This window comes from Dama dama, chromosome 28, assembly GCF_033118175.1.
Source record: "Dama dama isolate Ldn47 chromosome 28, ASM3311817v1, whole genome shotgun sequence".
Classification (NCBI taxonomy): Eukaryota; Metazoa; Chordata; class Mammalia; order Artiodactyla; family Cervidae; genus Dama; species Dama dama.
In genome coordinates this window covers 61101888-61118149 of record NC_083708.1, presented here as the reverse complement: position 1 = coordinate 61118149, position 16262 = coordinate 61101888, and the positions used below count along the sequence as shown (strand labels likewise).

General features: G+C 40.6%; 1 long non-coding RNA gene and 2 other non-coding genes across 3 annotated transcripts; all 3 read right to left on the bottom strand.

The window, feature by feature from the left end:
• Nucleotides 1-13355: 13355 nt before the first annotated feature.
• On the bottom strand, nucleotides 13356-14352 carry LOC133048063 (uncharacterized). Its single transcript, XR_009690939.1, has 3 exons — nucleotides 14039-14352; nucleotides 13881-13949; nucleotides 13356-13665 (listed from the first exon to the last, which is right to left on the bottom strand). It is a non-coding gene; the product is annotated as an uncharacterized LOC133048063 (long non-coding RNA).
• On the bottom strand, nucleotides 13759-13829 carry LOC133048368 (small nucleolar RNA SNORD50). Its single transcript, XR_009691024.1, has one exon. It is a non-coding gene; the product is annotated as a small nucleolar RNA SNORD50 (small nucleolar RNA).
• LOC133048369 (small nucleolar RNA SNORD50) lies at nucleotides 14056-14125 on the bottom strand. Its single transcript, XR_009691025.1, has one exon. It is a non-coding gene; the product is annotated as a small nucleolar RNA SNORD50 (small nucleolar RNA).
• Nucleotides 14353-16262: the final 1910 nt, after the last annotated feature.

Sequence of the window (16262 nt, the reverse complement as noted above, 5' to 3'; positions counted from 1 at the left end):
GGGAAAGTTGAGGTGGAGGAGGGAAGAGTCAAAAGGTGTGGTGGAGAAAGGAAGTCAAGAAGACTGCTTCGTTGCATTGGGGCTGGTTGGGATTGGAGACCACAGCTGTGTGGTAGCACAGATCTGCCCTGCCGTGTGATTTCTGCAGCAAGGCAAGTGGTTGGATTTATTATAGCTGGGATATTGCCAAGTAATAACTAATGGAAGAAAACAAGGATGAAGGGATTGGAACTATTGTAGTGAGAAGTCTACTGTTAAGCTTCTGAATTAGGCTACACAGGAAGGACAGTTAAAGACACACTTGATATGTAATGATAGGTTCTTTTCTTTGCAATTGAATTGTTGCTGTGTAGTGCATGACAGGTGTACAACACAGTGACTCACAACTTTTAAAGGTTATACTCTCTTTACAGTTATTATCAAGTATTGGCTATATTTCCTGTGCTGTACAATATCTCCTTGTAGCTCATTTATTTTATACATAGTGCTTTATACCTCTTAAGGGCTTCCCTGAGAGCTGGGTTGGTAAAGAATCTGTCTGCAATGCAGGAGACCCCGGTTTGATTCCTGGGTCAGGAAGATCCCCTGGAGAAGGGGTAGGCTACCCACTCCAGTATTCTTGGGCTTCCCTTGTGGCTCAGCTGGTAAAGAATCCGCCTGCAATGTGGGACACATGGGTTCGATCCCTGGGTTGGGAAGATCCCCTGGAGAAGGGAAAGGCTACCCACTCCACTATTCTGGCCTGGAGAATTCATATATATAGTGCTGGAGAGTTCATTCAGATGATAATATTGACACAGTAGTATTATTCTGTGTATGTGTGTGTGTGTGTGTGAGAGAGAGAGAGAGAATCACATCTTTTTTATCCATTCATCTGTTAATGGACACTTAGTTTACTTCCATATTCTGGTAACTAAATAATGCTGCTATGAACATTGGGGTGCATGTATCTTTCAAATAACTGTTTTGTTTTTGAGCAGATATACACCTAGGAGTGGAATATATGGTACTTCTATTTTTAGTTTTTTGAGAAAACCCCATACTGTTTTTCACAATGGTTGCACCAATTTACATTACCACTGACAGTGTACGAAGGTGCCCTTTGCTCCATATCCTCACCAACATTTGTTATTTGTGTTCTTTTTGATGACACCATTCTGACAGATGTGAGGTGATATCTGACTGTAGTTTTGATTTGTATTTCCCTGATGATTAGCAATGTTGACCATTTTTCCCTGTTCCTGTTGGCCATCTGCATGTCCTCTTTATAAAAATGTCTATTTAGGTCTTCTGCCCGTTTTTAATCAGGTCGTTTGTTTTTTGATGTTAGTTGTATGAGCTGTTTATATATTTTGGATATTAACCTCTTTTCAGTTATATCATCTGCAAATATTTTCTCCCATTCAGTAGATTGTCTTTTTGATGGTTTCCTTTGCTCTGAAAAAGTTTTTAAGTTTAATTAGGTCCCATTTGCCTATTTTTGCTTTTATTTTCTTTACTTTGGAAGACAGATTCAAAAAAGTATTGCTATAGTTTATGTCAGAGTGTTCTGCCTGTGTTTTCCTCTCGGAAAACATGATTTTATAGTTTCCAGCCTTACACTTAGGTCTTTAATTCATTTTGAGTTTATTTTTATATATGGTACTAGAGAATATATATATATATATACATTATTATTTATTTATTTTTTGCTTATTTGTTTGTTCTGTTTTTGGCTGTGCTGCACAGGGCTTATGGGATCTCAGTTCCCCAACCAGGGACCAAACCTGGACAACACCAGTGAAAGCCTGAAATTCTAGCCACTAGGCCACCAGGGAACTCATGAGAACACTCTCCTTTCATGCTTTTACATGCTGTTAACCTATAATGAAATTTCTTAACTATTCATGCATGGACTACTTTGCCACTCTGGGGAAGCTTAGGGACTCTGTCTCAAATATATATATATATATTTTTTTTTTTTCAAATATAGTTTTAAATACATAAAACAAAATACATGGGATTACATCTGAAACCATTTACATTAAAATATATTTACCAAAATATTTAAAAAAACCAAATGTGCGCTACAGTAATGTAGCTGTGATCTGAATGTTTGTGTCTCCCCAAAACTCAAATACTGGAATCCTAACACCAATGTGATGGTGTTAGGAGGATAAACCTTCCAGGGGTCATTAGGTCATGAAGGTGGAGCTCCCACGAGTGGGATTAGTGCTTAAAATGGGGTTAGAACCACTCAGAGTTCTCTTACCCTCTCTCACTATGTGAAGGCACAAGGAGAGGTCTGTGATCCAGAAGAGAGCCTTCCCCTAACCTTGTGGCACCCTGATCTTAGACAAAACTTAAGGGCTGAAAGAACTGTGAGAAATAAAGTTATGTTATTTATAAGCTACTTAATATGTAGAATTTTGTGGTAGCACCCTGAATGGGCTAAAGTAATGTGTTTCTTTACATTAAACAACAAGATCAAGCAGCATGATCCTTAAAAAGGACCATGATTTCTAGGTAGAAATAAGCACAAATGAAAATTTATATTACATAGAAAAGCTATGTGATACAAACCATAATATGTTCTACATGAAAATAACTATGCTTTCTTTCTATTGTTGACATCACCATGTTGTCGTTCAGTTGCTAGGTCAGTTCAACTCTTTGTGACCCCATGGACTGCAGCATGCCAGGCTTCCCTGTTCTTCACTAACATCCAGAGTTTGCTCACATTCATGTTCACTGAGTCAGTGATGCTATCTATCTACACCATTGATACTGCTAATAAATCTGTCATATATTGCCTACATTTATCTTTGAAGGCAATGCTAAATTTCAATTAGTGCTTGGTAAAAATAAAGACATAAATTTTCCCTATCGACATTCATAGACCCCTCAAATTTTACCCATCGCCTCTCAAGGGCCAGTGGATCCCAGGTAAGAACGCTGGGTGTGGAGGGAGGGAGCAGAGGAAGTCAAACAACTCAGAAGCCAGATTGGACATTGACATGTAGACATTAGAGACAGATGACAGAATAGGACAGATGACAAAATAGGAGAGCAAACCTGGCCTCAAACTCTTCAAAATCAATAAAGGGTAGCAATTAGAAAGTTGGAAAATAATAACCTTAGGACAAAGGATGGCAAGTCAAGTAAGATGAGTCTGAAAAAATCAAGGGGTTGTACATAAAAACAGAGGAATAATTGTCAAGAAGTGGCAGTAAGAATCAAGGAAGATATCGACCTTGACTTCCACATCTGAAAGAGAACTTAAGAAACCTTCAAAGCGAAGCAGTGCCCTGAGAACCAAATTGTAATTAGTGGGAGGAGGCGGAAAGGAAACACAAAAACAAGGTCAAGGACGTGAGGTGGTTTTTTACCCTGCAGACTGGAAAGTGGAAAAAACAAGGAGATGCGGTGATGCATAGACATGCATCCTTTTCATTGTGGTCTTTTCTCAAGGTGTTGAGCATCGTTCTTTGTGCTCTCCAGTAGGACCTTGTTGTTTATCCATTCTAGTTTGCATCTGCTAATCACAGCAGTAATTAACACAATGCTATAAATCAACTACACTTCAATTAAAACAATAAAGAAAGAAAGAAAAGATTAGGAGAGAGGATACCTGTTGGGAGAGGCGTGCAGTTTGGACTAGAATGGCTGCACATGAAATGTGAGAAGATATGTTATCTGAGGCATTTAATTCTTGGATATGAACCCACTATCCAGAGATAACCAATGCAGTGTCAGTGTTTGGAATTTTTATTGCTGTAAAATTTATCATCATGATAAAATTCAAAGTGACAGGAATTTCCAGTCTTATGGAATTAAATACCCATAAAAGTGAAATGTTTTTGGGAATTCCCTGGCAATCCAGTGATTAAGACTCAGCACTTTCAGTGCTGGGGCTAGGGCTCAATCCCTGGTAGGGAAACAAAGATCCTGCATTGTCGCAGTCAAAAGGAAAAAAAAGGAAAAAAAAAAAAGAAATGTTCTCCATGTTGCCATTGAGTAGAATTTCTAACAGCATTGAAAAATTGCCATTATAGAATATTAAATACAAAATCAGGAAAACAAACCATATACAGCAAATTTTAAATTTTATTAAAATTTCTATCTGCATGGAAAAAGATATTAATTTCTTTACAGTAAATTTATAACTAAATGGTGGAACTGTGTTATTTCAATTTTATTCTTAATATTTTCCTTATTTTTACATTTTATAAGATATCTTTTTAATTAAAAAAAAAGCATTTTAGTAAGTAAAAAAAGAAAAACAAAATTATAGACTTTAGGAAATTAGATACATTTAAATACCCCAGAACCCCATGACTAAAACTATAAAAACAACGTAGTTTACTTACTCTGGAAGTTTGTGTTCTGCAGATTTGTTCTTTACTCAAGTTAAAAATTGATAAATAATTTAAACACCAAGTAAATGGCAAATCAAAAACTGCATAGGAGACAGTTTCTTACACATGGAGTTCATGGAATCTAAGTTTAGTAGATGTATTTGTTCTAAGAAAAATGTTCAAAGAAATTTGAGGTACTATTATATGAATCATCTATTAACCATAAATCTAGAATAAACATTAATATGAATTGAGTGTTTTATACTTCCTAAGATATGGCTATTTAGTAAGATAAACAACAATGCTATGAGCAGGACTGATATCACTAGCTGATAGAAGTGTTTAAAGTATATACAACAAGCTCACCTCCCCAAGATGCCACTGAAGCTGAAGTGATAAATCTCATGTTATGTAATTCATGTCAATAATTAGCTTCTAGAGTTTTGTTTGTTAGATTCAACCAAGGAACTCTTTCAGGGAAACATGAGCAGATATCCTGCAGATAATTGACATTATTGTAAACAATGAATGCCAGTATCTTGGGATAAATAGATCATCTATGTAGGAAAAAAATTATTCAAAGAATATTTCAAAAAAAAAAAAAAAAAAGAATATTTCCCGTGGAAGTAGATTTTCAAGTAGCATGTTGTTGTTACAACCTCAAAACATCCAATCAGCCACTTAGACACTACTCCCTCTCTTTTTTTTTTTTTAATTTAGCCATGGATGATCATTGCTGGTACATCAAGAGATGTTACAAAATAGTGATAATCTGTCTTTTTTTTTTTCAGTTGCTAACTGGGATAATCAACGAAGAAAAACTTTCTCAGTTTCAATCTGATTATCTGTTACTGCAGTTGGTGCTGGAAAGTCCCTCATTTGCCAGTTCTGAAATTAAGTTGGTTCACTAGCACCTTCTAACAGCATCACAATGCAGTTGTTTTTCTTAAAGGTGTCATTATGAGTTCCTAGATCTGAACATATTTTATGTAGCTCAATCATCTATTGTAGTTCTCATCCTTGGTATAGCCAGCATTTCCACATACGGACTGCAGGAGGCGCTCCAGATGGGCTCCCGGGTTCTTTTCACACGTCCCAAACGCCTGGTAGCTTTTCTGCTCTTCTGGGCTGTGCTGTGCTTGTCGCTCAGTCGTGTCCGACTCTCTGTGACCCCACGAACTGCACCCCGCCAGGCTCCTCTGTCCATGGGACTCTCCAGGCAAGCATACTGGAGTGGGTTGCCATGTCCTCCTCCAGGGCATCTTCCCGACCCAGGGATCGAACGCAGGCCTCCGGCATTGCAGGCGGACGCTCTGTCCTCTGAGCCCCCAGGGGAGCGCCTTTTGCTCTCCTACTTTCAGCAAAACGCAGAAGGCTCCTCTCGCACCGTCCTTGCCTCAGCTCTGTAATCAGTTATTTCTCCTATGAACCCCGTTTTCTTTCTTTCTTTAAAAAATAATTATTTACTTTGGCTGCTCGGGGTCTTTGTTGCTTTGTGCGGCCTTTCTCAGGTTGAAGCCAGGCTGCTCCCCGCGGAGCGCTGGGCTTCTTGCTGCAGCGGCTTCTCTCGCTGCAGCGCGCGGGCTCCGGCACGCCAGCCCCGGTTGTCGCAGCACAGGGACTCAGTAGTTGCGGCCCACAGGCTCAGCTGCCCCGTGGTGTATAGGATCTTTCCGGACCAGGGATCGAGGCTGTGACTCCTGTTTTGGCAGGTGGATTCTTATCCACTGTGCGACCAGGCAAGCCGGCCCTGTTTTCTTGTAATGGTAAATGGTAGAGCCTACAATCTGGACGATAAGGGTAGGATTCACAGGCTTTGATACACTTGAATCATGCTTTCAGTTTCTATATTTCTTTTTACAAGTGTTCCCATTTTACTCAGAGCAAAATTCTTTCAATGACCCATAAGGCGCAACATTATTTGCATGTCGTCTTTCTGCATCTTTACCATACATGGGTCTGTCTTTGAGCTGTCCTTCACTGGAAATGCCCTTTGCTTAGATATGTCCCTAGCTCAATCTCTCACTTTCTTTAAGTCTTTGCTTAATCTTACCTTCTCATTGAAGCCGATCCCGTCAAACTTATTTAAAAATCACAACACTATTTGGCTCCCTCCCTAAATTCACTCCCAATGTCCTGTGTTCTTTTCTTTTTTAAATATCACTTCTCATTCTCTCACATACTTTACAATTTATCTATTTATTTTCCTCCTCCTAAAATCTAAGCTCCATAAAGGCAAAGATTTTGGTCTCTGCTGTGCTTAGGACAGTACCTACACATGCTAGGCATTCAGGACCTATTTGTCCAGTGAGTGAAATGAGTGAAACCGTAAGATATTTCTGAGTCACCATGCACACCTAACTTGTCAGTATGCCTTAATCTTCAAAGGAACAGACTGAATTTCAAGCAAACAAAACTCATTAAGAAACTAAGTTATACTCCAGTATACGGAGACAAGTCCATGAATTTCAAAACTATTTTGACATTTCTGGGTGTGTGATGAGACTCTGAGCAATGTTTCTGCATTCATTTTTGAAAAATAAACATAATTTAAACTGAGTCTCCATCAGTAAGGAAAACAAATATTAGATGTACCCCAATGGATAGAACTATTGGCCCAGAGAAGTTTAGTCTGCTTAAGGCCCATGTTTTCCTAATATAATTAAATTGACCAACTATTAGTAACAGGCTTTTACAAAAGTAACTCTACTTTTGTATAAAAATAGTGATTAGAATTATTTTGTTTGTATGATCTTTCCAATTCCCATAGATTAATGAATTCTGAGGAAATTTAAATTTATGCTGGAGAAAAATTGGGCACTGCAGTCTTACTGGATTGAGCACTGGACTGAAAGAGTGTAGATGGTTGTCAACTTGGTTATTAACTAGCTGGGTTACCTTGGGCAAGTCAAGAATCTGAACTTAAGACTTAAAAGGGTCTTTGAGTATGACCAGCCTCCTCCCTCCGCCTCACACTGACGGGAGATAGTGATATGGAGACAGTACATTCTGTTATTGGAAAGGTCATCTTTAGGTTGAATTGCAGTTTGCCTCTTTTTATTTCATTGATCTCCTTTGTGTCTTCCAGAGAAAACACTTCAGTTAGCTCCTCCTCTGCAGAAGGTATTTAGCGGGGTAAGAACACCATCTTTTGACTTAGACTTCCAGATTTTCAATTTAATTCCCTTACTTCCTATGTAACTTTCATTAGGTTACTTTTTTAAGTTTCAGTTTCCTCATCGGTAAAATGGGCATAATCATAGTACCTACCAGATGGGGAAATTATTACTGTTTTAAAAAATCATTTAATTATTTATTTGGCTGCGTGGGGTCTTAGCTGCAGTACGGTCGGGTCTTCACTGCATTGTGCAGGATCTTTGATTGTGGCTTGAAGACTCTCTAGCTGCAGCACGTGGGATTTTAGTTTCCTAAACAGCGATCGAACTTGCATCTCCTGTATTGCAAGGTGGATCCTTAACCCCTGGACCACCAGGGAAGTCCCCAGATGGGATCATTATTAATATTACTAATATCCCACATGAAATACTTTTAAATATTTAAGAATAGTCATTATGCTTTCTCATGATTTTTACTTCTTCAGGTTAACTATTTGCAAGTCCTTAAAATATTATCTAGAATGACAGGGTTTCCAGGAGCCTTGTCTTCATCCTTAGGTTACCTCCTAATTGGCCACTCATCTCCTTTTTAAAAAATATTTATTTATTTCGGTTGGGCTGGGTCTTAAGTTGCGGTTCTTGGAATCTTTGTTGTGGCATGCAGGCTCCTTAGTTTCGGCATGCGGGAGCTAGTTCCCCAACCAAGGATCAAACCTGGGCCCCTGCATTGGGAGCAAGGATTCTTACCCACTGGACCATCAGGGAACTCCCACCACTCTTAAATGTGGCACGCAAACTAACAAAACTATATTACAATGTGCAAAATACAGATGATGATGAAATCGTTCCTTCCAGTGATCTAAACTTTGAACAGATTGTATTTTAAATCTCTCAGTTTACTCACATATAAAATGCATAAATACTAATAATGCCTACTCACGGGTTACTGTAGGAGAAACCAAGATGATGTATGTCAAAGCACCGTGTAAAATTAAGAGAACTGAAGTGTCAGTCATTATTTTATACCAAGTATTTTCCATTAAACAGTGAAAAAATCATAATAGGTATGAACTATCAGTTACCAAAAATGTTAAAATTTTTTTTAAGAAATACGTCACTTGACTTTCTTTCCCTCTTTTATTGTACTGGGTCTTTAGTTGCAGCACCTTTAGTCGTGGCATGAAGAATCTTTTTTAGTTTTGGAATGTGAACTGTTACTTGCAGCATGTGGAATCTAGTTCCCTGACCAGGGATCAAACCTGGGCCCCCTCCCTGAATTGGGAGTGCACAGTCTCAGCACTGGACCACCAGAGAAGTCCCCTTTACAATCTTAATGTTCATACAGAAAAAAGAAATTTTATACTATGAAATACCCAGTAAGCCTAAATCATTTGTTATAGGAGTTAATTTTAAAAGAACTAATTTCATTTATGTTAAAAAGTTTATTGTTTAAAAGTTATTTAAAAAGTTTATGTTAAAAGTTCTTGTGAAGTACAAGACTGAAGACAACATTCACCTTCTAAAGTAGTTTAATTTCAATCTCTAATTCCTTTTACTGAGATTTAATTGAAAAATTATCTATTGGTGTTGAAACAGGTGGAAAGCTTTATGTCAGTTGTTTGTTATTAGTCAATAATAAAACACTGAAAAAAAAAAGTGATCCAGTTTCAACGTAATAAATAAAAACCTAAAGGGAAAATGTATAAAACCAGAGGGATTACACTGTGTGGACTTTTATTTTTAATAGTTATTACTCCTAAATCTTTTGCCAAATATAAAGCCCTCAAATTATAACAGTGGCCATTTATCCATTGCTTCTGTCTCAGTCTGTAAGAGCTGCCATAACAAAATACCAGACTGGATGGTTGAAACAATACAAATTAACTTTCTCATAGCTCTGGAGGCTGGAAAGTCTCCTTCTGAGGTTCCCTTCTGAGTCCTCTCGTCTGGACTTGTAGACAGCCATCGTCACGGTGTCCGCACATGACTTCTTTCTTGTGGGTGCATAGGAAGAGGGAGAGTGAGTGCTCTGCTGTTTCTTCTTATAAGGACACCCATCCTATCCGGCCAGGCCCCTACCTTTATGACATCATTTAACCTTAACCACTTCCCTTGAGGCCCATCACCAAATACTGGCACGTGGGAGTTAGGGCTTCAACGTAAGAATTCTGGGAGGGCACACATACCGAATCCATGTTTCCAACTTTTCCCATTTCTTTTATTTCTTTTGGAGAATTTAGATCGTGTCATCATTGCCCACTGTAAATGTACATACTGAATTCCATATAATTAGACAAATTTGTAATGGGAGCCTTTACATTGTACCTGGCACAGAGTATAAGAGGTGAAAGGGCAGTTTCTGCTTGAACAGAACTCACTCTAGGACCAGAGAGAAATAAACCACTAATTAGAAACACAACAAGCTGTGGGTCCTTTTGTAGTGTAACTGGAAAGGATCTTATTTTACCTCATTTTCATCATCTCTTTGTGGTACACCTGATCTTCGTCATTACCTGGGACCGTTTTCCAGCACTAATTTCTTTTCCTTATCAGCCTGGATTTCAAGATCAATTTTAACACCACTTTCACCTACACTCTCAATTGGCCCGTCATGGTCCTGCTCCTTCTGGCCAGTTTATCCCGAATTTTGGATTAATCCACTAATCTGCTTACTGCTCCCATGCAGATAAGCCCCATAGGACAACAGGTAAGAATGATGCTGATTAACTCTCACACTTGGCAATTTTCAGCCTCATTGGGCACTTTAGCACCAAAAGGCACATCTCTAACATGTCTGTAGTCAACTCCATTTCTCTCATCAGTCCAGTGTCTGATGACAACTTATCACACTTTCTAAATTCCTCATCTCATTCTTTCCTGAACACCACTTTGCCTAATACTTTGTAAAGTTGTCCTTATAACTCCCTCCATTTTCATGCTGACCAGTGCTCTGTATTAAATACAAGGCAACCTCCAGCCCCATTACCCCAAGCAATTATTGCTTAATTCACACCCTTGCTTTCTGAACTCCTCCATTTTCCACCTAGTTTGTTTCAGATATGGTAGTTGCATTTGAAAACAGATTTCTGCTTCCCAGTTTTTGTTTGCTGGTACAAGATAACTTCTATGATTTGGACTAAACTTGCCATGTCTTACTCTGGAATGTCCTGGGACAACTCTTGGATCACTTCTCTCGTAGTCACTCCCTCAGTGATCTCACTTTATGGCCATTCACATTCTGCTAACTCCCAAGTTTATTTCTCCAGCTTAGATCTCTCCTCTGAACTTTCATATCTAACTCAAAATCTTATTTGGGTATCACATGTCATCTCAAACTTAGTATGTCCAAAATCAAGCCTCTGTAAAAATGCACTTTTGGGGAGATGGACTTTATTATCTTGATTGCAGTAATGGTTTCATGGATGCATATTTATAGAGACTCATCAAACTGTACACTTTTAAAATGAACCATTTATTGACATATATATATATATTCAGTAGTTAGGAGGCAAGGGTCAAGTTTCCTGACCTCAGTAATCACTGTTAGCAAACATGTTCTTCAAATGGTGAATTCTGAGTATTCTGAAATGCTCTTTCCATTGTTAACTCTTTTGAAGAGAACTTAATCAACTAAGCATAACTAAGGTGAAGTTTCCAAATAAGATGGATGTATTATACTGTACTCAGTGTGGGATTCTTGTGAGGTTAAATCTATATCCTGTTATAAGTCAGCTGCATAGCATGTCAGGACCTCAGGTTGACTAGTGGTCAGAAGATGAGACCAGGATTTGTGAGAATGAGACCAAGTCTGGTTTTCCTACTGGAAAGGTACCCTTCTTCCACCTCAAGATGATCCATAGAAACTGTAGCATGCTTGTATTTTGACTCATCTGTATATAGGAAAGGAAAAAGCAAAGTGAAGTCACTCAGTTGTGTGACTCTTTGCAACCCCGTGGACTGTAGCCTACCAGGCTCCTCCGTCTGTGCTGTTCTCCAGGCAACAATACTGGAGTGGGTTGCCATTTCCTTCTCCAGGGGATCTTCCCGACCCAGGGATTGAACCCAGGTCTCTCACATTGCAGGCAGACGCTTTACCCTGAGCCACCAGGGAAGCCTGGTTATCTGTACATAGGTTGGCATTTAAAGGCTCTAAGTTTAATGGAGAAACTGGTTTAAAAACAGCCAAAAGTTCTCAGAAGCTGGGCAAACAGCAAGGATTATGAACAGTATAAACAGTTCAGAGGGCACTTGATAAGGAAGCCAAGTGCAATGGATATTGGATTTCTGGCAATATAACTAGTTTGGGCTTCCCTGGTGGCTCACTTCAGTGAATCTGCTTGCAATGTAGGAGACATGGGTAAGACCCCTGGGTTGGGAAGATCTCCTGGAGAAGGGAATGTATTCTGACCTGGAGAATACCATGGACTACACAGTCCAATGGGTTGCAAAGAGTTGGATATGACTGAGCAATCTTCACTTCACTAGAAAATACCAAACAGTATTCAATCTACTGTATTTTAAGGTAACCTGGAAGCATGGTGTAAAGCTGAGAAAATTATTACTGGCTAAAGTCTGGTATTAGTTTTGTTGCTAAGCAGTGTCTGACTCTGTGACCCCATGAACAGCAGCATCCTAGGCTTCCCTTGCCTTTGAGTTTGCTCAGTCATTATCCATTGTATCAGTACAATGAGCTTTCCCAACTTCCACAACTGTATGTTTTCGATCCATTTTTAATACTTATACTCTCAAGTGGACTTATTTTTATTTGGATCAAACTCTCATTGTAGTGGGATCCAACCCACTATAGTGCAATGAAACATGTGTACATCATTTGAATATTAAGATTGACTGGGAGGGAAAGGGACTCCTGCATTGCAGACAGATCCTCTACCAACTGAGCCATAAGGGAAAACTTAAGTGCTCTAAAACCAAGTCTGATTCATAAGTTTGCCTTGTTTTGATGTTTTAATGTCATGTTAGCCAACTTTGATTGTTTTTTGTTTTCGGCTGCACCACTCTGCATGTGGGCTCACCAACCCTACCCGCAGCACCTACACTGGAAGCAATCTTAACCACTGGACCATCAGGAAAGTCCCCCTCAATGGGTCATTAAGCATTCAACATCTATTGGCAACCAAGTGCCAGGTTGTTATTAAGGTGTCTAGATACAGGTATGCCAGTGCTCAAATTTTATAAACCATATTTCAGTTCCAAATACAGCAGAGTAAGGGAGATCAGGGTGCTGACTGCAGTCTCATTTCCAAATGGACATAATAAATGCACTAACATGAAGTTATACATGGAGGTCATTTACCACCACAAGAAATACTGGGCACTCAACTATAGGCTCAGTCTCATCAATCTGAGGTACATGGGCCCCAAATCATCTCTTCACTTCTGCAGGCAAACATTTTAAGAGTTCATTCAGATGATAATATTGGCACTGACTTTAACGTTTAAATATGGGAACAGGTTAGGGTTAGGGCCCAAATGGAGAAGGAAATGGCAACCCACTCCAGTATTCTTGCCTAGAGAATGGGGTCGCAGAGTTGGACACGATTGAAGACTTAACAACAGCAGGGCCCAACCACCTCGGTTAGATTAGATGCTATTATTTAACCCATTCCATACAGTGCTTGACCAGTTTTAACTCAGATTTTATCAGTGACCTTCCCTCACTGTTAACAGGTCCCATCTCTTACACTTTGCTCTCACCCCATTAATTCAGTAATACATAACACCCTGATTGAAGCTAACGTTTTCCACATTACTTATTCTTGCCAAACCAAATCATCTCTCCATAGAAATCTGACTAAAGATTCCACTGCAAGAGTATACACTTTAACTTGGTGTTAATTACAATCATGCAGTTTTAAACTCAATTCAGACAGACAGAGAACCAAAGGCTATTCAAAATTATTTAATTACAAGGCTGGATAACTAGAAAAGAATTTTCCTTTCAAAATAGTTTCATAGGTAGAAAGTAATACACTGGGGTTAACAGGTTATGATTCTACAGCAGTGTCATGGTCAAACAGAAATGCCTTGACTCTTAGGAATGCATTATCTAGACTCGATGCTGGTTCAGAATCTATGTAAAATCAATGTAAAAATATAATTCATCTTGAACTTTCTTCCCACATCCATAAAATGGAGATTTTCCCAATCACCAGATTTTTCATGACAGACAAGTAAATCTCGCAGCACTAGTCCTAGGAAAGGAAAAACATTTGAAGTTTACAAAACTATCAACATCAAACAACTTAAAACAATTTTCAAAAATGCTGTTGTCCTTATAAAGGTCCACCTCAGAAGCCAGATCCGTATTAAGTTTTTTCAACAGAAATTCAGGTTCGGGATAGGATCATCATAGGTAAGACCAAGGACACAATGTTTACTGATTTTGAAGCAAAACGTCTCTACTCACAGAAATGTCTCCACCTTCGAAATGTCACAGCACACCGACTTCTTTCAACAGGCAGACAGCAACCCCTCACTGTCGGCACAGAAAACCCCACTACTGTGAATTAAGTTTTTCCTCTGAGGCATAACCCAACAGAAATCTGTTATAAAACTTCTACTCACATCTGCACATTAGTCTTGTCTCAGAAGCCGAATCCGTACATGCCTTTCTCCAGGTTATCAGCTTCGGGATTGGTTTCATCATTGATCAGACCAAAATCCATTAAGCTACACCACACCGACATTTACCACAAATCTCAGAATTACTGCAGCAGATGTAAGTCAGGGTAACTTTAAAATGAAGCTGCTCAGTGACACCCACAGCTTCATTAGTATTCATCAACCTGCAGAATGCTGTTAAAAAACAAAAATATTTTTCTCATTTAATCAACACGTGGACTAAGCATATGGAGATTCAAAGTACTAGTCGAACGCATACCTGGTAAGATCATCAGGTTTTAACCAAGTCATTTTCCAGCCAATACTGTCCGGCATGTTTTGAAATGTACCTTTGCATCTAAAACAAAAGAAAACAATTTCAAATGATGCATCATCTTTCCTGTAAATCAACAGGTTTATTCCTTCAGCGTAAAACTAAGCACTCAACACTTACCTTAGTTTCTCCATGTAACAGTTCCGCTACACCGAAATCCATTGTTCCTGCGGGAGAATCAATACATTAACCTGCGGAAGAAAAAATATATTAAAAATTAAATATTGTCATAGAAGGTCATAGTTCAAGGTTTTCAGCACTAAAACCTTCCCCTCCCAACAATTCGATTTGCACACAGCGCCACCTGGGCACGATACAACTCAGTCTCACGCAATACGTAGCTGCCGATTTTGAAATTAACTGTTGATATGACGACGTATCTAAGGCCTGGAAGTCAACGTTAAGCGTAACTCCCGCCCCAAGTCCCAGGAATGTGGTCGTTTTCCGAGCGCCGTTCAGGATTATCCAGCCGGCTTAGCAACCCGGCCGCGCGCAGCGCCATGACCACCTGCAGCAGCCTACGCAGGCCCAAGCTCAAAGCCGATCGCCACCGCGACTGGGGACACGTGGCGGTCCGGCGGCCTGTTTTCCATGTACAAATACTCAACGCCGCACTCTAACCCTCAATTTCTGAAATCTTTTTACCGTATCGCATTCGCCAACCCAAGCTGCGCCACCCAGGTTCGCGCGCACGACCGCCAGCAACGCGTACTTACCTACCAGACACGACCCGCTCCCAAGATCCGTCGTAAAAGACCGAGCCGCGCCGCCTGCAGTTCCTTATATAGTCTCTTCTGAGCCAGCGGGAGGCCGCCCCGCCCTCTCGCCTCTATTGGACCCTGGAGAGCACGGGGGCGTGGCCGGTTCCTGACGCGAGGAGCGAGAGCGCGCCAGGCGGCTCTTTTCTTTCGGGGGCTCGTTCCGCGGCGTGGTGCGCGCACCGCCCCTCCGCGGCGCGCACGTCCAGCCCTGGGCGCACGCCCGCTGCCGCGCCGCTGTCCGTCGCTTCCGAGACTGGCTCTACGTGGCGCGGGAGTGGCGCCAGAATTTAAACGAACAGCCTCCTTTAGAGGCGAGGCTACCGCCTACCCAGAGCCAAGTCCGCTCCGGACGCGTAGGGCGTCTGGGGGGCGTCGGTGGACTTGAGTTTAGTAGCGCCGGCGGCCTTAGCCTGTGATCCGCTCAAGAAGTCGAGCTGGACGGTTGGCTGATCCTGGGCGAGTTGACGCCCTGCAGCCGCAGCGCGCCCTGAAAAAGAAATCGCCGGGCAAGAATGCTTGGGTGAAAAGTCTTTGAAAGCGCCGCGATTCTCACCTGATCCACAGTGAGAACGCCGCGCCTCTCCGGAGAGCCGGCCCGCTGCGCCGCCTGCGCCCAATTGCGCTTTATCGGACCCGCCCCACCCCTACGCTGCTGGGTGCCGGGCGCTGCTGTGAACAGTCTGATCAGCGCAGAAAATTCTCCCCGAGACAGCAGACCCGAGAAGTACATCCTCCACTTGGCGGAGGAGTAAACTAAGGCCTGCAGTAGTTAAGTAATTTTCCTAAATTGACAACCAAAAAAAGAAAGAAAAAAAAAAAAAAACCTTTGCTATTAAAAAATAATTTGCACTAAATTCTTTATAATGAATGCAGGAGAAAGATTAATTTGGGAAATTTCCCAGAATAATTTATCCAAACGACACTTTAATTCAGTAGCACTTATATATGCACTGATGAAGACCGAAACCACTTGGCACACACGCACGTGTGTGTGGGTAAAGATGGGGCTTCCCAGACGGCTCAGTGGTGAAGAATTCGCCTGCCCATGCTGGAAACGGAGCGGCAGGAGGTTCTATGGCTGGGTGGAGGAGGA